General features: G+C 38.4%; 1 long non-coding RNA gene across 1 annotated transcript; it reads left to right on the top strand.

Annotated features, from left to right (window-relative positions):
* The first annotated feature begins 11,572 nt into the window (after positions 1-11,572).
* Positions 11,573-14,854, top strand: LOC140234152 (uncharacterized). The gene is made up of 3 exons (XR_011901589.1): positions 11,573-11,698; positions 13,223-13,308; positions 14,765-14,854. It is a non-coding gene; the product is annotated as an uncharacterized lncRNA (long non-coding RNA).
* The last annotated feature ends 9,997 nt before the right edge of the window (positions 14,855-24,851 follow it).

Genomic DNA, 24,851 nt, shown 5'->3' with positions numbered 1-24,851 from the left:
GTTCGTCGTGGCGATGGAAAATAGGTTTTTGCAAAGGTCTGTAAACCTTAAAATAATCTTATAGGTTCTCTCAATTATACTTGAAAATCGCCATGATTAACTTGTATACGGCTAGTGTGTCACGGTAGCATATCAAATTTAGTGGTTATCTTGGATCTTTTCAGAGCAAGGCTTTCGTAGAGGCAATTGAGTCAGCGGTTTGCAAGGCCATTGAAAAGAAGCTTGGAGAGTTCGTTGATCGACTTGAAAAGACCGAGGGGCAGATAATAGATTTGGAGTCCAAGCTCGATCAGAGGACAAAGGAGGTGTCTTCTCTCACAAAGAACCTTGAAACACAGGCTTCTGTCGTCAAGAAACTGCAGGACAATCTGAACACTTTGGAACAATACTCCAGACGCAATTGCTTGATGGTATTTGGAGTACCGGAATCAAAGTCGGAGAACACAACCGAGGTAGTCCGCGGCATATTTTCCCCGACACCTGGGCATTCAATTGAAGGCTGATGACATCGACAGGTCGCACCGTATCCAACCGCGACAAGGGCTGGAAAAAAGCGAAGGCAACAATCGTCGCAAGACACCTACGAGACCGATCATCGTGAAGTTCACAACGTACCGGACACGTAGCGAGGTCATGTCAAAGCGACGACGTTTGAAAGGGATAGGGATCGGAATCGACGAAAACCTCACGAAGCAAAACTCCGAACTTCTCCAATCTGCGAAAAGGGTACCACGAGTCAAAGCCGCATGGTCGTCAGACGGTCGCATCCTAGTGTTGGTCCCAACTACAAATGGTGGAACAATGATACGACAAGTTCATGACAAGGAAGATCTAAATAGACTCTAAGACCCCCCCTTTTTTTTTCTGTAAAGCAGTTTTATAGCAGTAAAAGAAAAGAAGCCCCCTTTGTTAAATTTTATGGGACCCAAGTATCCATGTGTTGGTTGTCAAAAATCTGTTCGAAGTAATCAAAAAGGAATTCAGTGTACACGATGCTCTCAGTGGCTACACATAAAATGTGCTGGTATATGTGTTAAAGATTATGATAATCCAAATGTTGAGTTCTGGAACTGGAAATGTTCAAAGTGTCAACTTACCTACCTTCCGTTGAACACTTCAGTAGAAGAGCAGAGTATCAATGATGAACTATCTGATAATGATGAAAAGGGAATAATTCATTCTCCAATGAAAAACTCATTACATTTTGCAGAACTAAAGGGCAAAGGTGTCAAGATTTTACAGTTGAATATCCGTAGCTTACTACGAAATTTATGTGAGATAAGGTGTATATTACTCGAAAATGATGTGCAAGTCTTAGCTCTAAATGAAACATGGTTAGATGATTCTGTCTCGGATAATGAGCTCAAAGTTGAAGGCTATAATTTGATTCGCAAAGACCGAAATAGAAATGGAGGTGGCGTTGCAGTGTATATACGAGACGATATGAAATATGAATTGTTAAATCATCCATACATAACAAACCTTGAAGTAATACCAGTTCACATAAGGTTTGATTATGAAAAGGCAATTACATTTGTTACATGGTATAGACCGCCAAACAGTGGAAATGATACATTTGATTTGTATGAACAATTTCTGACTTTTGTTGATTCTTTTAATACTGATATTGTTATCATGGGTGACTTAAACTGCGATCTATTGAAAACGCCACCGTCAATACAAACTAGAATGTTAAAACAAATTCATGATATTTTTGCATTACATGAAATCAATGTTACGGAACCTACACGAATCACGAGTAACTCAATGAGTTTGATAGATCATATCCTTACAAACAACCCAGAGATGGTTAGTACGTATGGTGTCATCCATAATGGTCTGAGCGACCACTCAATGTCTTATTTGTTATGGAGATGCAAAACAATTAAATGTAACCCGCGTACGATAATATACAGGAAAATGGCAAATATAGATACTGAATTGTATTTGGATGATTTAAGAAACCAAAACTGGAGTATTGTAGAAGATACTTCAAACCTTGATGATGCTGTTAAAGTGTGGGAAGAGCTTTTCCTTGAGGTAGTGAATAAACACATGCCAGTGAGAAAGACACGTGTCAGGAATAAATACTCACCTTGGATGACTAAGGAGATTATTGTATTAATAAGAAAACGAGATAAGTTAAAAGGAAAAGCTAAAAAGGTACATATGCGTATTTTGGATGGAAATGATGAAATTCATAAACATATTTCAGAAGCTAATTATGATGAATTATGGGAAGAATACAAGACGATAAGAAACAAAGTTACTTCTCTGATTAGGAAATCGAAAAAGAACTACTATAAAAAGAGGCTGTCAGACAAATCTAGGCCAAATCAACCATGGGATGTGTTTAAGGAATTAACCTCATCAGGCAGTAGATCTAAGTCGCCTGATTCAGTCGATGATGATATTGCACGAATTAATGATTTTAATGATTATTTTGCAAATATTGGTGTAAATCTGGCATCACAAATTCCTCATGTACAACGATGTATTGTAAATGAAGTTTCAACACAATCACGTTTGACTCTGCATGTAGTAAATGAGGAAGAGGTACTTAAAGTCATCAAAGGACTCAAAGCGAAAAAGTCAACTGGTCTAGATGGTCTATCAGTTAAAATTGTACAATTATCTGCATCTGGCATAGCGCATTCACTTACTTACCTTATTAATCGATCACTGTTAGAGGGCATCGTTCCTCATCGGTGGAAATGTGCAAAAATAATACCAGTTTTTAAATCTGGAGACAAATCCCTGCCTAACAATTATAGGCCGATCTCAATTCTTTCACCTCTCTCAAAGGTTCTGGAAAAGATCGTCCAGTCACAGCTGTCTCTCTACTTAAAACAGAATAGCATATTGAACCAGGAACAATCTGGATTTAGGTCAAGACACTCAACTGTCACATCATTGTTAAAGGTCACGGATGACTGGTATCGGGCCATAGATGACGGTTGCTATGTCGGTGCAATCTTTATTGACCTACGTAAAGCGTTCGACACTGTGGACACAGATTTGCTTATTCAGAAGCTTTGTAAAATAGGGGTGTCGAAGGAAAGTTTAAAATGGTTCGAAAGTTATTTGAAGAGACGACATATTTGCACTCAGATAAACTCGTCGAGATCACGATTACAACAAGTTGATTACGGCGTGCCTCAGGGCTCAATTCTCGGACCACTGCTGTTTATCATTTATGTCAATGATTTGGTTGACTATATTGAACGATGTAAAGTAAATTTGTATGCAGATGATACAGTGTTGTATTGCTCGGGAAAAAGTGTAAATGAAATAGAGTGTGTATTGAATTCTGAGCTGCAGAACATATATGAATGGATGTGTTTGAATAAGATTAGTGTAAATTGTGAAAAAACAGTATGCATATTACTGGGTTCTCGTTATAATCTAAGTAAATGTAATAAATTAAAATTATTTATTTCTGGAAATATAATAGAACAGAAGGATGTTGTGAAATACCTCGGTGTTATGATTGATCAACAGCTAAAATGGGATATACATATAGATACAATGTGTAAGAATATTGTCAAACTGGTGAAATTTCTGGGCCGTTTACGGAGTTATGTAAATACTTCAACTTTGAAATCGATTTATACAATTTTCATTCTCCCATTATTTGATTATGCCGATATTATCTATGGATCATCGGCGGCAAAACACACAGATAGACTACAAAAATTACAAAATAGGGCACTGAGAATAATTCTTCGAGTAAACCCTTATAAATATGTCTCAAATCAAGAAATTCATACACTGATGAACCTTCAAACATTAGAATCCCGGCGCAAAGATCATTTGTATTCCATGACATTTAAGGCCATAAATAATTTTTCTCCACCGTATTTAAAAGAGATGTTTAGATTTTCTGATACGCCATATAATCTTCGTTCTGTTGGTACTCTTGTTCTTCCAAAACCCAAAACTCAATACTGCCCCAAGTCTTTTAGTTATAGAGGATCGTGTTTATATAATAATATCAAATTTTCAATTTAAGTGTATTTGTAGATGTATTTTTTTTTCTTCTTCTTCTATTTCATTGAAGCATAGACGTATATTTGTTAAATTCATTGATCTGGTTTATTGCCACCATGGTAATAGTGTTCGTATAACTGTAAGGTAGTAGTGGATGTTATTTTAATTCTGTGTAGTGTAGTTTTTGATGATACAAGTTTGCATGTTAATTTCAGATATACCGAGTGTGTTTTCTTCTGGACCCCTCGGTAGAACAGCTCCACCATGAGGGCGGAGCTGAGTAGGGCTATCCAGCCGCAGTTTCAAGTACTTTTGTGAAAATGTCTTTGTATTATTCAAAAAGAAGTGATGTACATATTGTTTTATTTTGCGGAAATAAAATTAATCAATCAATCAATCAATTAAATACTTAAATTCATAAAACTGAAACATTTAATAAAAAAAAATCAATTTACTTTGAATGTTGTAATTTGATGAACACACATTTTCAATAGAAAGATATGGCTTCATGCAGATAAACAATAACATCTCCGTATTTCATTATATCATTAACAACCTTCATGATAATCGGAAGCAAATTAGAAGCCAGTCCTGCTGGGCGTTCGCATAATGACACAACAATCAGCGTAAATGAGCCATGCGTTGGAGTCTCTTGTTGGTCATTAAGCTGTCATGCAATATTAAACATTGAAGTTTTTTCACTTTATATGTTGTTCAACAAGTATATCACAGCAGTATATCCCACAGAACTGCTATCGTCACCTGATATTATTACTTCGGACGTATAAAAAAAATGACGCGAGGTGAAAAATTGAATGTCATTGAGAGGGAAGATTAAAAAACTGAGTATACGTGAAATGTTAATGGTCTCAAAATGATATTAAAGATTTTGCATGAACACAAGTAGTGTTTAAAAGAAACATTCCTATCGGCTTTTTGAAATTGTTCATCTACATGAATGATACCTTTCTGATCACATAATAATGACAATTACATGTCTCACAATGATCGTAACAGTGATGCAAATTTGCAATTACCCAGTCTAGACAACTTTTGTTTTCCTGCAAGTAAAAGTTGGCCCGAACAAGATTTTAGCTCAATGCTCTACTGAGCTGATGCAACAATAAAAAAACCATGAAAAGTAACCACGCAGTGTGTACGAAGAGGAAGTAAAATCATTGCTTTGAAATCACTGCAGGCATACCCATGTTTGAAGTACACGTTCAAGTTAACTTGAACTGCTTCCAATCATTGCTTCTTCTTTTTTTAATGCCTCTGCTTTGTTTTTCCCCCGTTATGATAGGTTGGCACAAAATACGTCACTGTTTCCATGGCATCCACATTCCCAGCATCCTTCCTGCAGCCGCTGCTCAACATGTCCGTTGTGCCCGACCCTGGTGAGCTTCCGTCAGCTTGAATTTCATTTTCTCACAGATTTCTTTGAGCGCAAGAAACCAAAGTTGTGACACTTTGCACTTCTGAGAATAATGCCCATCATGCAATATCTCTATAAAATGTGATGTATTACATAATCATGACTCTGACTCAAGGTTGTGTGCAGGTAATCACTTGTAAGAAAATGCTGTACATGCATCACTTTGTTGTCATGGTTTCAATCTGGACTACCAGCCTGCCTTTCCACTTTCATAAATGTTTACTTTGGCCTCCTGTACATAAGGAAACTTGTATGACTAGTGTCATAGTGACTACCTATCAGGGAACTGTTCTCATATGAGCTTCAGGCCCTTTTTAAGCACGGGCCAGCCTTATGTTGCCTTTCTGGAACTTGCCAGTAGAGGGCCCTTTGTAAAATGGCTTGACACGTAACTGGTCAATTGCAAAGCAGAGTTAAACAAGTTGACCTTCCCTTCTAGTGCATGACAAAATTATGTCATAATATTCTTTTAGCTTCAGTGTCACTTGCTCCCAATAGTTTCCAGTCTAAATTCTCCATGAAATGCGGGAGTGTTGTTTTATGATTCAATGATGCAAATGTTTGTTGCTTCTTCTTCTTCTTCTTCTTCTTCTTCTTCTTCTTCTTCTTCTTCTCCTTCTCCTTCTCCTTCTTATGGAGGTGGCCTTTTAGTTATGATAGAACTTAAACACTCCATCGTGTGAGGTGCACAATGTTTGCAGCCATTTCATCCTGGAGAGCTGTGCATATTACACACATGGTATTGTGTAATTTATAATTATTCCCCATTAAAAAAAAAATGAATTGTAGCATCTTTATGTCGCTTTATTTTCTAACAGACATCAGATACATCGTCCAGGAGATCCTACACACACTCATCGATCGCCATGACAACACGGACAAGCTGAGGAGGAACATCAGCATACCGAGGAACATCTCGGAGCTGAATCTGAGAGTAGAGAAACCATCTCGGCAAGATGTCTCCTTCTTGAGAAAGGTAGATTTCTTTTAACTCTTCGTCTGCCAGGGAATTTGGCTGGTGTACATACAAGGCTATGGGATTTTCTGTGCCAATCAGCCCTCAAAGCAGGCAAAGGGTGAAACACTGAAATTCAATTTAAGAGAATGAATCCCTTTCAGATTATCTATTTGAGCACTGAGCAGGGCAAATCAAATGAGACATTTTCAGCTTTTGAACAGTTGTTTATGTTCTTTTTCAATATTTGTGTCGTGAGGTTTAAAAAATGAATATGACTTACTTCTATTTCATTTTTTTTTTCAGTATGTGAAGAGAAGAATGTCCCGTGTTGTTTTTTTTTATCTTTCAAGTCTATATGGAGTAGTTTATTTGTGAGTAGCATTGATTCAGAAATGGTGAACATTTGCAGGGAGAGTTGTTTAGATTGTTTAATTTCTGACCAAAATGAAGAGGATTTTCAGATACTTTTCATGTAATCACAACATTTGAAAGTCCTGGGTATGAGGATGATATTGTAACACCTATCTCATTTGCACACTGTACTGCCGTGTGTTTGTTCGTCCGTGGCTGTGTAAACTCCATATCGACCTTCCTTTTGCTGACACCTTTACTTTTCTGTTTCGTAAACTATGTTGTTTTTGATTACGTAAATCTGTAGCATGAGATAGAATATTCCCCTAAATTCTTCCTCTACCAAGAACCTGTTTTATTAGTCACTAGATAGAGGGCATCAAGTTATTTAACCTAATTTCATTTCTATTTCATGTCTGATTTTAACATAAGAATTTTTTTTTTTTTTTTTCACAGAGAGAACTGCTGTGGTGGAGCCCAGTGCCGTATATTAAGATACGGCACTGGTGGAGCCTATAGGAGGCACTACTGTTGCTTACGTAACAAGGCCCCCTTCATGTCAAGCATCAACAAACATAGAACGGAATGTTCCAAAAGTATACAATGGACAAAGAGGATGTGTGTCTATACGCAAGTGAATTTTAGGGATAGAACAACTTATGTGTATTGGGGAAACGTATGGTAGGATAGAGTAGAAAGGAAATTGGATATTGACATAGATGTGAATGCGTGCAGTAGTGATCTTTTTTGAAAATATGAGTTGAAAGTTAATTCTGTCAACAATGTCTTGTGATTTTTTTTTTTTTTGTGTGAAAAGGAAATGTAATAATGAAGCAGTCGTCCGAATGATTATTGACAAGGCGATTTCGTTCCTTCCCATCCCATTAGAATGAGGCCGACATCCAGTGGCACATCTACGAGAATCTGCGCTGCAGCGAAAACAAGACGGAGAACTACGTGGCAGTCTTCACCACCCTGGCGCTGCTCTGCGTCGAGTTCGGCACGGACGACATCCTGGTCGACCTCGTCAAGGTCTCGCTCGCCCTGCAGGTATGGCAGAGATCACCCTTTCATGTAGCCCTTCTGAATTACATGAATTTGAATTGTATAATGCAATGTAATGCATATTCGTTCCCGCTCCATTATTTGGTGGCATACTCAGTACATCAATTTCGATTTGCAAGTTCACCTAGCTGTGTATGATTCATACAAATTAAGTGTATGAATTCGTCTGTAGGCATGATCACTCAGTGTAAAATATGTTCAGCTCTTTATAATCTCTGATGTAAAAACTTTATGTCATGTTATTACAACTTTAAAAGACTGACATGTTTTGTGTGATATACTATTTTTTTGGCTCAACTGACAACAGAGAAGGTGTAAAATGTGAATTTTCACAGGGCTGCAATGTTCGACAACTTCTTGGCCAATGAGGAAACTCAGTACAGGCGAATGTGTTTCAGTGAAATGACGTAGGTCCTACCCTTCTGTTGGACTGAGAGACACATTGCTACACCTCAGTGGGCTTGCTTTGTAGGTCAAGTCTGAATGGATATCTCAGGTGGGGCCATGGAACCCAGGGGGGGGGGGGGGTGGGGTAACCATTGACCTTGACATCCTCATCCATGCAGCCTCCCACCCTGGAATGACGTTCCAGCTCCTGTAAACTAAATGCAGTGAAAATGTGTGACAAATTAAATATTACCCTTATTTAAAGTGTCATACAGCACATAAAGGGTTAGGTATAAAGCACCACCTCCCCTCTCTCCACCAGTAAGACCTCTTCAGTTTGTGGTCTGCGAGTGTGAGTGTACCACATGAGAAGACCACTTTTCTTGATTCACTTTAAAGCTCCTCCCATCCATCCAGTTTGGAACTGGGTGCGATCATGGTTACATGTAGTGACAATACACAAGTAGTGTTCACAGATATTAGGGCCAGATGAGATTGTTCACATCCAGTTTCCATGACGAAGATTAGCTGTGATATCACACATGTTTGCGCATGCAGGACATGGTGTGTGACCCAGACTGCCGACTGGAGCCTGCCCACCGCTGCATGGTCCACGCCCTGGTAGCCCGGTACCTCAACCTCATCAGCCAGCTCACAGCCATTCCTGCCCTGGGACAACACGTGTGGTCGGTAAGTGCAGTTACAACCCAGTGCTTGTTTGCAGTGGTATCCTAGCTAAAGGTGGAAACTGGCGCACAGATCCAATCAGCAGTCTTTCAAACTGCTCTTGTCTTATTTGTGATGCACACCCCTGTTAAGTTTTTATGCAATGAACTTAGCAAGTAAAAGTGTACATGTAAACTCTAGATGTTGGTTGCTGAGGTGCACATACTCCCTTGTTGCTGTAATTTTTCAGGCAATACTGACAATATCAGTTTTTCTTGCATGATATGTCTGTAGTAACCTGTTGAGCATGAGCTGATATTGCCCTAACACACATTTCCCATAGATGCCTGTCCAGAGGGCCCTTTCATTATCATCACCCAAGCTCTGCCAGGTACCCTTTTTGTACACTTGTTTTGGGAGGGACAGCGCAGGAATAAACGTTTTGTCAAAGGATGTTAGCGCTGGAAGCAGGACTAAAATCTGGGGACCCCAGGTTGAAAGTCAAGAGTATTTTTAACCCGTTAAGGACGGTTTGATTTTGCTACAACACACATTTCCCATAGACACCTGTCCGAGTATACACTCGGTACTCGTCCTGAACAGGTAAACATCCACTTTAAATACCACATTGCCCCTCCCCCACCTCCCCCCCCCCCCCTTCAGGGAAGTTCTGTTTTCATGATGATAGAAAACTTTTTTTTGGTCATGTTGTCATTTGTTTGTGGTCCCATTTATTATTGTCTCTACACTGCGGTGTATGGTTTGTATTGTGTAGGTGATTGACACAAGGCAGAAGATGGCACCCTACCTCCTCCCACCATTCGACATCAAAGCCAAACAGGGGTAAGCAGGACATGGCTCATCCACACCGCCCCTCCAAAAATACCCCTCTTCATCACTTTTAAGATTTGGTCCAGATTCAAATAATGACTGTATAAGCTGTTATTTTTCGCGAATTTCGTGAATCACATTTGGATTGTGAATTTAACAACACGCAAAAATGTCACCAAGTGCTTTGTTAACTCTTAATGTGCCAAGCCCAAAACCCCTAACGTGCCAGAGGTTTTTACCTAACGCCAGAACGTTTCGAAAGTGGACTGACAATGAAATTTAAAACCGCCATATCTCTGAAACTATTGACTGTTTTGAATTGAGTTCTACACAACATATATCAAGAAATGTTTGTTCTTTCGTGTCATGTAGTCAGTTTGCCATGATATCTATCTGAACCTGAAATATTGCAGAAATAATTGATACATCAGAAAAATTATTAGAAATTTTTGTGTAGTATGGAAAAAAACAGAGTCAGTCGTGTTTTTTCTTCAATAGAACACTCCCTTGACTCTGTGAGAAAGTTTTAGAGCAACATCTCCTCTTTCAAATGATAACAAAATTGCGTTCTAGAATTGTATGATTCAAAAGATACTAGCAGTTTATTTTGTCTTAGCAATTTCTCTTTCTGCCTCAGTAATTCATTCCCAAATCTGAGTCCTTTAGTCCCAGATCCTGTATTTGAAACTGAAGTGATTGTCCCGGGCCCTGGAAGAGTGTCTTTTGTCCACTTGAGAAGGAAGAGCCTACTAATCCTTCTTTTGTCTAAGCGGACCACGGGCGGGGGTACTCTATTGAAATCGGCAGGTCTTTGTCCGCGCGCAATTCCTATGCTAGCGTGGGGACTAGTGACGTTCACCAAAACAAAATGATGAAAGACTTGACCGACGAACGAAAGCTGACCCTCTTTGAGGGACAAAATCAAAAGAGCTTCCCGCAGGATAGCATCCAAGCGGAACAATGCGAGTGGAACCGCATAGACAATACACGCAGATTCAATAGCATACACTCGTGTGGTTTACCAATGAGACTTTTGATCCATACACATCTCGCAGAGGGTGCGCTCGCTGCGGATTTTCCCGACGCGAAAAAAATACATCTAGCTGAAAAATCATGTAATTACTCAAAATTTTCTAATGTAAGCATGCTCACATTTTCAGTGGAAACGATGGCTATGCTAATCAGCTACCACTACATATCATTGGCAGTTTCTTGGTGTAACACATTACGGTACCAGAAGAACTTAAATGATCAATGCTTTTCTCGTTCTTTTTAGTCGCCTATCGGCGACCATGGCACGTCAGGCCTAAGGTCGCCGTTCGGCGACCATGGCACGTTAAGAGTTGTAATACAGCATTTAACGCAAACGTCAGCGTTGATTGGCGAAAACAACATCTCTCAAAAATGTCTATGACCTCGTCATTCATGAAAATATCTACGCAAAAATAACAGCATTTACATGTACAGCCACCGGCTGATGTAAGAATGAAGAACGAAACATAACGTCCTTAACAAGGATTATGAGATTGGGTGCTCGCATACACTGATATATTTCAGAAATGTAGCAATAAGTTCCTGCTTAAAAAGTTCACCTGTGTACTTTCTACTTGTGTTCTGTGGATTGAGCATTCAATCATGCATTGTTATGGTGAAGCTGATGGTACGTATGTCATCAACCTTATTTATTGTGATTTGATTTGAATTTTGAAAACATTCTTATTTCTCATGTCAATTCTGAAACTCTGTACCAAGTATAACCAATTCATAGATGTTCAAGTACAAAGTCTGAAAATCATCCAAATGTCTCCTTTAATGGTCTTTTGACTGTGATGTTGTCATACTTCGTGGGCAAAACTTACAGAAAGTTTTTCCTTCCTCGATGCCGTGCAGGAAACTCCCCAGCGAAGCGCTTGCCGGCAACCTTCTCTTCCAGAAGAGCGCCATCGGTGACGGCCTGAGAAGCAGCGGCCACGACACCTCGCGACTCAACACCCCGTTCATTCACGAACCATCTGGTAAGAACCCGCATTGGTAGTTTAATGGATAACTTTATTTAATGCGAAATAAGGCTCATTAGTCGATGTGGAAAATGACATCATTAGTCAATTTGGAGGTGACATTGTTCTATCATATCGGCGAAGTATCTCAGAAAGAATCATTGCAAGAAGCAGTCCCTATGCACATTGACAGTGCATAGAAACATGATATCCAGATATAACTTTTTTTCATCTTTCAAATTTTACATGGAAAACCCGCCATACCCAGTAATTTTCTGATAATAATTTTGTGTTTTTCATGTGAGTTCATATTTCTTCCTTTTGATTGAAATTTATTGAAATTCTAGGTCATACTTGTTATCACGTTTTGCAAATGCATGTGACCAGTGCCAAGACATAAATGTGATTGCCATTGACTGAGCAGTGCAAGTATACAGTATGTCCCCAAAAAAATTACAACGGGGCCCTCCGCAATGATGTCTTTAAAAATATTGCATCAATCTAAATACAAATTCAGGGTATGAAACTGTAACTCATTGCCCACATCTTACAAAAAATCCCATTCAATTTGCTTCAGTGGTTAAAGAAAAATACGGAATTTTGTAGAGGATGTCGGGAATCTCTTCCGTCCAAATTCTGTCTATTATTCACACACAGGAGCATTGAATTGCTAAAATTGGAAGAATCAGAAACATGATATGCTTTACAACAATCCACATTTCTCTGTGACCGCTTAACCAAACTGAATGGGGGTTTCTGCAAAATAGTCCTAAGATGTTATATTTTAAGACCCTAAAGTAGCATTTAAAAGAATTAATCATATTGGGTGTTATCAATGCGAAAATCTGATTGTAATTTTTGGGGGAAATGCTGCAGTAAGTCGCCCCAAAAATTACAATTAGATTTTCAAATTGATAACACCCAATATGATCGACCTGTCTCAAGTGCTACTTCAGGGTTGTGAAATATGACGTCTTAACTCTAATTTGCAGGAAACCCCATTCAATTTGGTGAAGCGGTCACAGAGAAATGTAGTTTGTTGTAAAGCATGTCATGAGTCTGATTCTTCCAATTTTAGCAATTCAATGCTCTTGTGTGTGAATAATAGACTTTGGACAGAAGAGATTCCCGACATCCTCTACAAAATTCCTCATTTCCCTTTGACCACTGAAGCAAATCGAATGGGATTTTCTGTAAGATGTGGGCAATGAGTTATAGTTTCATACCCTGAATTTGTATTTAGATTGATGCAATATTTTTAAAGATATCATTGCAGAGGGCCCCGTTGTAATTTTTATTGGGACATACTGTATAGTTCATCAAGACTACTAGCAGATGGTATTATATGAATGTAGCAGATACTCCTAGTAGCTCAAAGGATCGATTAAAGCATTCAGTTTGATCAGTACGAAGATCACTGTTAGAAGTCATTCACTATGGGTAGTTGCAGCTCGGTACAGTTCTCGTAGCCCATGCTGTTATTTTGTTGTTTATAACTGGATTCATTCATCATCTGCTCTGCTTCTTATTCATTGTGTCCAGTTGACAGCCGACCAAGGAGTGGTGTTGACGTCGGGTCTGTGAACATCGAGCTGGAGTCTGCTCAGTCGTCGCCCACTGGAATAAGGGTACATGTTTTGCCTGCAACAAGGCATAGTTCACAGCATAATATCTCTGCTAAGGAAGACACAGGAACCAATAAGATATCATGGGATATTTTTAATCATAACTTCAAGAATATTCACTGTTATGTGATATATGACGTATTATTTGAAGAGTTTTACTTAGCTGTATCTGACAATAGACTTACATATGTGCTTTGAAATGTTTAAAAATGGTACTTAGCTCATGTCACGATGAAACTCTTCACAGTATTAATTTTTTTTTCTTTTTGTGCAATGAATCAAAGTGGTTGCATAATACTGCGACTGGTAATGGTTACACTGCATAATACGTGTGCATTGTCATGGGAAAAGAGGGTTTGTCACAGGAAACATTAATTAAATGAAAATGAAATGAATCCCTCATTACTTTTGTTTTATGGAGTCAAAAGGGGCCTGAGCTTTTGATCCTAGCAGAATCTTTGTCAGAGGAAAAATGACAGACAGGCTGGAAAGCAGTCACATAATAGACTTTCACACAATAATCACAGTCTGAGGAGGGGTAGGGACACAGAACAATGAAAACAAAAGGTGGTTTAGAAGTCAAAGGCAGGGAGCCAACCAGGTATTGAGAAGGGGTATTAAAGCAAGGAGGTAAACAGACAAAAGGCAGAGGTGGTCCATTGATGATCTCAAGGATCACAGGGGCAACCTGTGAAGTATAAAGATGAATAGGGGCAAGGCAACATCAAACAAGATAAGGAACAACACAAGGATAAAGAATAGGAAAAGTGTGAAATAGCAACAGCAAGAGTGGGGGAGGGGGGGGGGGGATGAACAAGCAGCGAGTCCAAAACCTGGTGTACAAAGATGTTGCTATATTTTTGTTTTTGTTAATTGATCTGAAACTAACTGCTTATCACTATAAATGTGACTAGAGTTTTGAAGTGCTAAGGGCATGAAAATTTTGGAATGGAATGATTTGTATGCCAGTGTATTCCAGAACTGATATTGTTTGCAACATCTTGTTGTAATGCAATGTTATATTATGATGTCCAGGTATATCCACAAAATAGAACAAAGTCCTAGATTATCTATGAAATATGGGTGTTATGTGGCAGTTCTGTGAGAGCAAATTCATAGTAATTATCTAAGTCCAAGACCTCAGCCTGACACTCTTTGATGCTTCTATAAAGTAGGAATCAGTACGTATACCGGTAATTATTTTGGAATCATTCATGCCCTTTGTTCATGTGACCTTTTTTTTTTTTTATTTGTAATTAATGTTCCCCTTTATTCTATAAAGGATTTTGTGTGAAGTGTGTGTGTGTGATTATTCTCACATTCCCAATGTGGTCAGTATATCTATGACATTGTACCATCTTATGAAACGAGCTTCCTCCTTTGTATCTCGTCTGCGACTAAGTTCTGCTTTCTTTTATCCATACACTTATTTATCTATTTCTTTCTTCTTTTCAAACAGAAACACCCACAAGAGCTGGTGACCTTTGAGTCCCTGAAGAAAGTGTTGACCCCGACGACCGTCGTCGATGGCATCTCGGTGGAGGAGGAGAGGGAGAAGCGTCTCGCCATCCTCAACATGTTCCAGAACTCCTCACTGGACCAGCTGGCTGCGTCCGCAGAGCAAAGAGTGAGTAGCCGGGTGTTTTTGTTGTGCCCTCTCCTTCTCTTTCCTCCTCATCATCCTCCTCCTCACGCTAAAGTGTCTGTTCATTTTTCTGTTTATCTCAACATCTTATCTATTTAGATTTAGTTATATAGTTATTTAGATATTTTGTTATTTTGTTATTGAGTTATTCAGTTTTTCAGTTACTGGTATTTATTTATTTAGTTATTTAATTATTTAGTTATTTAGTTATTTAATTGTTTAGTTATTTTGTTATTTAATTGATTAGTTATTTTGTTATTTAATTATTCGGTTATTTTGTTATTTAATTGTTTAGTTATTTTGTTGTTTAATTATTTTGTTATTTAGTTGTTTAGTTATTTAGTTATAGTTATTCAGTTGTTTAGTTATTTAGTTATAGTTATTCAGTTATTTAGTTATTACATTTAGTTTATGGTCTTGTGGATGCATCTTGCCTCAAAATTGTTGTGTAATAGTTGTGACTCAAACGCCACAAATAATTTTTCGTCCTTTCTGTGCCAGGAACTAGTTGTTTAGTTATTCAGTTATTTAGTTATTTAGTTATTAGATTTAGTTTATAGTCTTGTGGATGCATCTTGCCTCGAAATTGTTGTGTAATAATTGTGACTCAAATGCTACAAATAATTGTTGATCCTTTGTGTGCTGGGAACTTTCAGCAGTGTGTACAGTGCTATAGGATTTTCTGTGCCAATCAGCACTCAAAGCATACAAGGGACAAGGATGCACAATCGATAAAAGCCACCATACTCATCAGAGAGGTGACATTTTGTCAACGAAAATTCTTTCTCCAAACAACAGGCCTATCACAGACTGCACTTACATGGTGTTGTCGCAAACCTCTTTTTTTGTTTTGTTACATCACCATGCAAACTTTCAAGAACACAATGAAGATTGTGTGTTTGTACAGTGTTTGCCATTCAACCCTAATATAGTACATTCTGTTCATTTTCTTGCTTCAACAAAGGAGTTTGCAAAATGCAAGCCATATGTGTTGTAATTTGTCACTTTAATGAAAATAAACTGAAAATCCATTGATAGACGGTAGTGTTACAATAAAACAGCAAACAGTAGCATAGCAATATTTGTGTAGAGATCTATTGAAAGTGAAAGCATGATTCTCTAAAACCTAATTTGTTTGTTGGAGTGTTCTGTCATGCATATGAAAGACACCATGATCAAGTATATTGCTCAATACTGCCCTGCCTGTCATAGATTGCTTTGTTTTAAGAAGTGTCCGTGTCTCTCAGCGCTTAACAAATCACGCCAACACACACCTTCACCTTCACCTTCACAGCCACGTACCCACTCACATGCTCACTTGACACATAATTTTTTTGTCATCGAGAGCACAAGCACATGTGTAGTGTCACTATACTGAAGGTTATTTACGTGTATTCACAATGACACAATTTTTTCTCATCGAGAGCACATGACAAGCACATGTCCAGTAGTGTCTCTATACTGAAGGTTATTTGTGGTTTCTCTTCGGCTTGAATCTCTTCCAGAGCGAGCGATGGCACAAGAAGCTTAACGACATTCTGGACACGGTGGTCAAGTGAGTGAAAAGAACATGCTAATCACAAGAAGGTCGATGAGATCACATCGAAGGAGATCAGGAGTGAAAGTATCAAGATTATATTGATGGGGAAGTTTCGAGTGGACAACAATAGTCTTTCCAGTGAATGTGTTACCACTTCAGAGTTGCCAATTTAGTGTTACCCTTTTGAGTCTGATGGGCGTGTTTGGTGTGCCTTGAGAATCCGCAGGGTATTGAACAGGGGCTACAGAACTGGGGTTTACATTGCACAACGATCCTTGCCTCCCTCCATTGGCCGATTCCACTCCCCCCCCCAAAAAAAGCAAAGCAAAACAAAACAAAACAAAACAAAACACTCCATGGTCCCTGTTGAAGAGTGAAAAAGAAAATCATGGTTCCCCATAGACTGTAGTGTTACAAGAAACAGTTTAATAGCAAAGGGTTTATTAGCATGGCAATATTTGTGTAGAGATCTATTGAAAGTTAGAGCATGATTCTCTAAACCTTTTGTATGTTGGAGTGTTTTGTCATGCAATCGGATGACACCACGAAACTTGCCGAGCAAAGTTGGCAATATCTGATAAGTTTAGCAGCGTCTTTGTGACTTATGTACCTATGTAGTGTAACCCTTGTGAGGAGGGAATGCATCTTTTCTTTCAGTATGATCTTTGCAATAATTATCACCGTCTTTCCAATAAAAGATAGATATTGATGGAGCTAAATTACGATCATGTCTGTGCCTTCCCTATATATCTTGAATTCATTTCAAGTTTGTATATCCAACATGGAAATATCAAAGAGGCGTTGAATAACTGAATCTACCCCACTGGAGGTCCATACATTTGATAAAATCATAAAACTTTTTAACTCTTTCTTTGCCAGTGAGTCAAAGGTGCACAAATTTCATATACAAAGCTTTGGACAGATACGTAATAAATGTGGCCTTGCAGAGGGTTAATTGGCACTTTATCCCATTGTGTCTTTCGAATCACAGGACTCCTTTGTCTCCCGCTGGTAGTCCGGTGAAGCCTGACCCGTCCACGCCGGCCGTCTTCCACTCTGTCCCAACGTACGAGATGAAGTTCCCCGAGCTGTGCGTCTACTGAGTCTAAAACGTGAAGATGAATGACCTGCCATGGTCTTCACCTCTTCTCCATTCAACCTTGTAATGCCACCAGGGCATGACCAAGAGTGTGCTCCAACTTGGTCCTCTCTGTTTGAGAGTGGTGGTCCTGGTTTGTGAAAAGCTATGATAAGGAGGTGCAACAAGCAACCCATAGTTAAGCACATTCCCTGCAAGATTCCTAAAACTTCCTTATAGAGTTTGCTCCAGAAGCACTGAATTGGTATTGGTAGCCACACTGTACACAATGTATACACCATTATGGGCACTGTGTAATACACCTGACCCAGATTGTGTTAAGTGTGGAACTGCCCTTAAAAATAGTAGCTGCCTTATACACAGTGTAAACATTCTGTAGTACCACATTGTGTACAACTACCTTGTGTAATGTGTTCCAGCCATGTGGTAGCTCCGTTATGCACAGTGCCAAACACTATAAGTTGTAGTACCACATGGTTTAGTATTATTACCACCCATATAGGAGCTACATTTATACACATTGCCAAACAATTTGTAGGAGTCATACAAAAGCACATTGTGTACAGCGTTGTGTAGTGTGTAGTAACGTCTCACATTGTGAAGTGCCACACCCAGAAGTGTTGCAGCTGCTTCATACATGATGCTAAACACATAGTAGTACCTCACGACATCATACTCATGTGGCGTAGTGTGAAGCACTACCCTGTGTATGATGTTCATATGAGAACCATTTATTGTCTAAACACCACTTAGCATGGACGTGTGCAATTCGAACACCCTCACTGTACAGTAAGGACAACTTCTCTGGTTTCGGTCATGCTGTACTGGGTATTTCGAAAGGTACTTGTCAGAGCAGTTTGCAGTACATCTCGCGCTATGGTGACACAACGACGTACCTCCGAGTGTAATCCTCAGCGGAGCATGTAATCATACGCTCTTACACTTCCTTACAGATCCTTAAGGGCGGATCATGTGATATGATAAAGAATGAGCAAAGATAATGGGATTCTGTCAGGATTTGAACCTGAGACCGAGGGAATAGTAGAACAGTTCTCGTATTGACCGAGCCATGAGAAGTTTGTAATATTGCGGTGTTTGTCCTAGGACCCCCTTAATTCTCAATGCTCATGTGGTCAGAAGCTTACATACACCTGGCAGATTACATGTATCACTTTCTCCCTGTACTCATTTACGTCATCTTCCCTGGAAGCTTTCGCACAACTCTTCATAAACTCGTACTGTCATCTTTGTGGGGAACAAATGAATTAGACTGCCACAGTCACAGATACTCCAGAAATGCAACATTCTAATAAAGGTTCAGGTATGAGCTTGTTCAGTTTGTCTCCCATTGCAAAATAAAAATGACATGTTTGTTAATTCTTGAATCAGCAGTTGTGATCTGTAATTTAACAAATTTCATTTGTAGAGAGAGACAGATCGAAGAAACTCATACCTATTTTCGTTTTCTTCTCCATGTATGTTAACAAAGAGGCAGATGCAGCTTGAAATACATTGTACAAAATATATCTTAAGTGTGGCTAAAGTGCAATTGTAAATATTTATCAATTCAACTAAAGAGCTGTAGCTATATTTCAGTGCATTGTTGCACTGCCGCAAGAAGAGCTGTTCATTCGATGTGTGCAGGTATATCCCTCCCCCCCCAAAAAAAAAGATGTACAGTTGTAATTACATATGATAATCTAGAAAGTTTAACATTTGCTATTGAATCAACCGTTCGGAAGATATATCTATTGTATGATGATTAAGCAAATAATTTATGCGGTGGAAAAGAAGTGAGTATTCATATATAGGTCTGCTTCTTTCTTTTTTAATTCCAGTAAGTTTTAAAGGGATGGTACAGTATTGATGGAGATGGGAATTGGGCTTTTAACTTTTTGTGAGATACCAAGAAAACACTCATGAAATAGTACATAGCATACCATTTTCAGACAAATTCAAAGTTCATTTGATGAAAATCGGGTTTGGAATGAATGAAACATCGAAAAACAAAGTAAAACAAAGTGATCGTAATAAAATATGAGTCCAAAACTTTATTAGAATCACTCTGTTTTGGATATCTCAGTCATTTCAAAACCAATTTTCATCAAATAAATATTGAATTCCTCATGGAATTACAATGTGCATGCTCTTTTATATTTCATAAGATGTTTCTCATGATCTCACTAACAAATGTTAGAAACCCAAAATTAGGTCTCAGCCAAAACTGTGCGATCCCTTTAAACTTAGTATGAAAGATGGACTGAGGGGGGAAAGTGCACAAATCTGTTTTAGAGATGCAGGAATGTAATCTTTGTCTTCATTATCTGATGTAGACTGATATAGCACCATGTGCTTGCTTTAGATAATGATTGATAGTCATTCATTGTGAGAATAGCAACCATGAGGTGACTGAACTTCTATTCCATTCCATGATCATATGAATATATGGATATGTATATATTCATATGTTCATATGTGATTATTGTAACATATGAATATATGGATATGTATATATTTATATGTTCATATGTGATTATTGTAACATACGAATATATTAATATCATCATTGTATATGGATGTGTGAATGATCAGAATGCGTGTACTTGTGTATGCTCTTATCTTGTTTTTGGTGTATCAAGTCATATCTTTGTCTAAATGTTATCTATTTCCATGAACATGTTTGATGTGGGAGCCCAAGGAAATACTCCTCCCACCCCTTGTTGATATTGGATGTGAAGGTTTTGCAATAATTAATTATTATGTAGGTAGAATGTGAGAGGACATTCCAAGTGTGTGCACACTATTTTCCAGGGTTAGTACTTACTGTAGATAATGGTTGATATGTAATATACATACATGTACGTGTGCTACAAGAAAAAAAAAAAAAAAAACCAGAACAACATACATTCTGTGTGTATTTCCTTGTCATTTAGGGTTGCGCCCAAACATTTTGCTCCATAACTGTGTACGTGTATTATGAAAAAGAACGCTATCTAGATAGACTAGTAGGAGATTTTCAATGAAGAGTTCATTATTCATGAGAGTGTCGGTAGAATTATATCTTTCCCGTATATCTCATAGCAGTCACTATGTCAAAGATCCATCCATTCCATGGTGGATACAAAATTCCGAGGTAATTCTATTCTCTTATACTGTAGAGTCAATATCAGCGTTATATACATGTTGTAAATCGTATATTAAATATTAATTGAGAGAAAATTTGAAACTCAACTTTGTTTCCTGCATTACATTGTGCCCTCTGCTCCTCTCTCTCCCTCTCTCTCTCTCTCTCTCTCTCAATCCTAGTCATCAAGCAAGGAATAAATTATCATCATGATCTGTCACTATACCTAGTGTTACAGTTCAGCTATGTATTTCCATATCTCTAACTGTAGAATGAATGTGGCTGTTTATTAATAACAGCAACAGCAGTATTAACCCCCCCCCCCCCCCGACGTTTCGCGCTATAATTCTGTAACGCGAGAAGGCCTCGTTGCGAGGCTTCGTGACTTTGTTTGTTCAAGTCTTGCCCAACTTTTGATAGCAAATTTGCAACGTCCGCGCATACTTTTGCGAAGCCACGCCCATTTTTGTAACGGAATGTCGTCCCAAAACGGGCACAATTTTGTGTACATTTCCTATGAAAAGCAGTGCTCTGTCATGAAAGTCATCAAACCTGATTATTTTTACAATTGATCACTTTCATTGATTAATTCTATATGTCCATTATGGGCTTGAACATAGCGTATCCTACCCAGAATTACACGCCCATGCATATCGCACATTGGTCCCATATTGGCTTGAAGATGTCGTACCCTTTATGACATACCCATACCCTTCCCATGTGGGTCCCATATGGGCTTACAATATCTACCCGGAATGGCATACCAATGCTTATCCAACATGGGTCCCATATAGACTTGAAAATATCCTATTGTATAGGGCCTACCCAGAATGTCATGCCAGTGTTATTCCCATATGCATGCTGTAAGGCATTAAAGGGGACCTCCGGATGATTTTCAGACTTTTACGTTTGAACAACTATAAATTAGTCAAACTGAGTATAGAGTTTCAGAATTTTTAGTGATAGGGATGAGAAATGAGAATGTTTTAAAAATCTATAACAAATTGCAATGTACAAGGATGATGACATAGCAGCCTCACCATAAGAATGCATGAGTTGGAGCTCAAGGAAGCAGAACAAAAGAACAAGGCATGCATAGATTTTTCACAGCTGAACTTGTTGAGCAAGCGGTATTGTAATGGAATTACACTGCTACATTTCTGAAATATATGAGGCTCTGATGTCATCAACACTGTTCAGTGTAATTTGTTTAAGATTTTCAATTTATTAGTTTCTCTGCTCGAGGACCACAATAAATTCCACAAATATATACATGGAGCTGTCGATTTATGCACTACATGATGTGGAATTATGAAAATCGTCCGGAATGCCCCTTTAAACGTATCTTACCCAGAATGTCATGTCCATTCCATTCCCACATGGATCCCGTATTGGCTGTACCGCATCCTACCTAGAATGGCATGCCCATGCTTTTCCCGTATGAGTCCAATTGTGATTGACCACATCCTTACCAGATTGGCATACCCATACCATTCCCATATGAGCCCAATATGGGCTTTACCATTATCCTACACAGAATTGCATGACCATGTTGATCCGATATGGATCCCACGTAGGGTTAAATATTTCCTTCCCGGAATATCATACCCACGGTAATCCCATATGGGTCAAAATATGGGCTTGAACATATCCCACCCAGAATGACATGTCCATGCTTATCCCCTATGGGTCCCATATTATTATTATTATTATAGGGCGGTGAGTTGGCTCAGTCGGTAGCGCGTCTGCCTCACGATCACGCGGCCCGGGTTCGAACTCGAGTGTGGACTGATCAAGGTTGTGTGTAAGCATACCGTCTCCTCTAGCGAGAGGCAAAACACTCTGTCCCTCGGATAGGACATAAAATGGAGATCCCGTGTATGAGAGAGTAACAACTCATGCACGTAAAAGATCCCGTTTCATTCATTCATCGCAAAGAGCAGGGTGTTTAACCCGGTGAAGTGGTCCCACCTCACATCCAACTGGACCCCATGGAAGACCAGCTTAACGTAGCTGAAAGCTTAACGTAGCATGGAAGACCAGCTTAACGTAGCCATCTTCTCAGATGGAAAAATGAACAAACAATGAACAAACAATTATGGGAAACAACATAACCTGCCCGGAATTACATGTCCATGCTTTTCCCATATAGGTCCCATAATTATGTGCTTGACCATATCCTAACCAGAATGGCATGCCCATGTTAACATTGATCGACGGAATCGCGAAGCTGGAAGTGGAACCAGCCTCGATTACTTAAACTCTATGTATACACTTTACACTGTACCTATTTTATTTCTAACGCTCAAAGCCTAATTCCGCACACAATTTACCTTTTTTATTTATATTTTATTTTTCATCAATTGAAAACAATGTACAAACAAATTTATGCAATAATCTTTACATCAAATTCGTAATCATTTTCATCGATGGAAACAAAAATTATATTAACCGATTTATACCAAGTAGTAATCTTTATACTCTGATGCATTTTTACAATCCATATACATACCTCTTCTTAAAAAAAAAAAAAAAAAAAAAAAAAAAACTATTTTTCACTATACTAATCCCACGTTCTCTTTCTAATGTTATTCCTTCATTAGCATTAACTTCTCAATCGATTCACAACCACGCTTTGTCCATCCTGGTGTATATCGTACTTATCCTATGAGCGTATATCGATATACAAATCATAATCATTATCAGTAATGTAGTTATTATGAGTACCGGACAAAAAAATATGAACATCGTAACAATATTACCATAAACAGAAATTGTAGTTACGAATGAGAACCTTAATTTACTGCCATTTCTTCTCTTTTGGCGTATAAAAAGCGACGTAACCTGTTCACTATCAGACCAATTCTCTTTCTGGCTTAAATATTTTCGGCTCTTTACGTACACAAAAAGCATCATTTCGAGCTACTTTCGAGAACGTCCTTTTACTACTACTACTTCTAGCCAATTCAGAAAAAAACAACTCTTTATTCCTACCGGGTGCTAGATTAAATAATAAAAAAGTCTGCAAAACTTACAGCTTCTCTGCCCCTTATTCCTTTTAGAATACATGTATCTGGAAAGCGGTGCCCACGTCGGGGGATGCACCAAGCGACGCAGCCGAATTATCACAAAGATGGTCAGGCCCTGGTCTTGGCGTGTCAACCCGTGTACACCTTCTCGCAAGCACGACTCACATGTAACTGCTCACTCTCTCTTCTACCTAGCCACACATTCCTCCTACATAACATTCAAATCATATTCAAATTATTATTTCCGAAATATTTGTCTATCTATCATACACTCCCTCTGTTGGCAACCAAAACGAAATCTACACTCGCACCGATGTCAGATTCATTTTGACACGCTGGTTATTCTACACGGCACTTGTTAATTCGGCTATTCTCTTTATCTGTGCATGTTTATTCTATATATTTCACACTTATCACTAAAAAAACAAAACAACAACATGAAAACAATAATAACATCGCCTATTTACAAGAATGGGCAAACAAAAACACAACCGCTTAGAGATAATACAAGCATAAATCGTCTGTGAATGTACACTGCTCAACAATATTCTCAAATCTTTACCAATATTCATAACGTCCATTTATAACAGTAGAATATCAAACATGATACAAGGAAATATCTGTGCAAATGCTTATTATCATGTAAACTGTTTTGTTGACAATGAGGACACCTTGATATATACAGTGAGGACGCCTAAGATTCACACACACACACAAACACACACACACACACTTGCTCGCCCACCGAAGATGTCGCCCGAAATAATCAGAAATTAAAAAAAAAAAACCGACTATGACAAGGACAAGAACGAAAGCAGGGACGGAACAGCCAGAAAATAAAACTAAAGATAGGCATGACAAAGAAAAGGAGAGAAACAAAACAAGACAAAGTCTAAATTCAGCTATCTGGAAATGACACCAAGGCATGACAAAGAACTTAACATTGTATTCAAATTTGGCTTAAACACAAACTCTGTAAATAATTTAACAAATATTCATCATTAATTAATTAATTTATTTTAATGAAAAATGTTTGTCTTCGATGGGATAACAAAAGAAATTTGTTCAGTTTTGATTTAAAGGAGGGAAAAGTCTGAGTATCTTTTACA

Source organism: Diadema setosum, chromosome 10 (assembly GCF_964275005.1).
Source record: "Diadema setosum chromosome 10, eeDiaSeto1, whole genome shotgun sequence".
In the NCBI taxonomy this organism is placed as follows: Eukaryota; Metazoa; Echinodermata; class Echinoidea; order Diadematoida; family Diadematidae; genus Diadema; species Diadema setosum.
The sequence above is the reverse complement of the archived record's forward strand: the minus strand, read 5'-3'. Positions and strand labels throughout refer to the sequence as shown.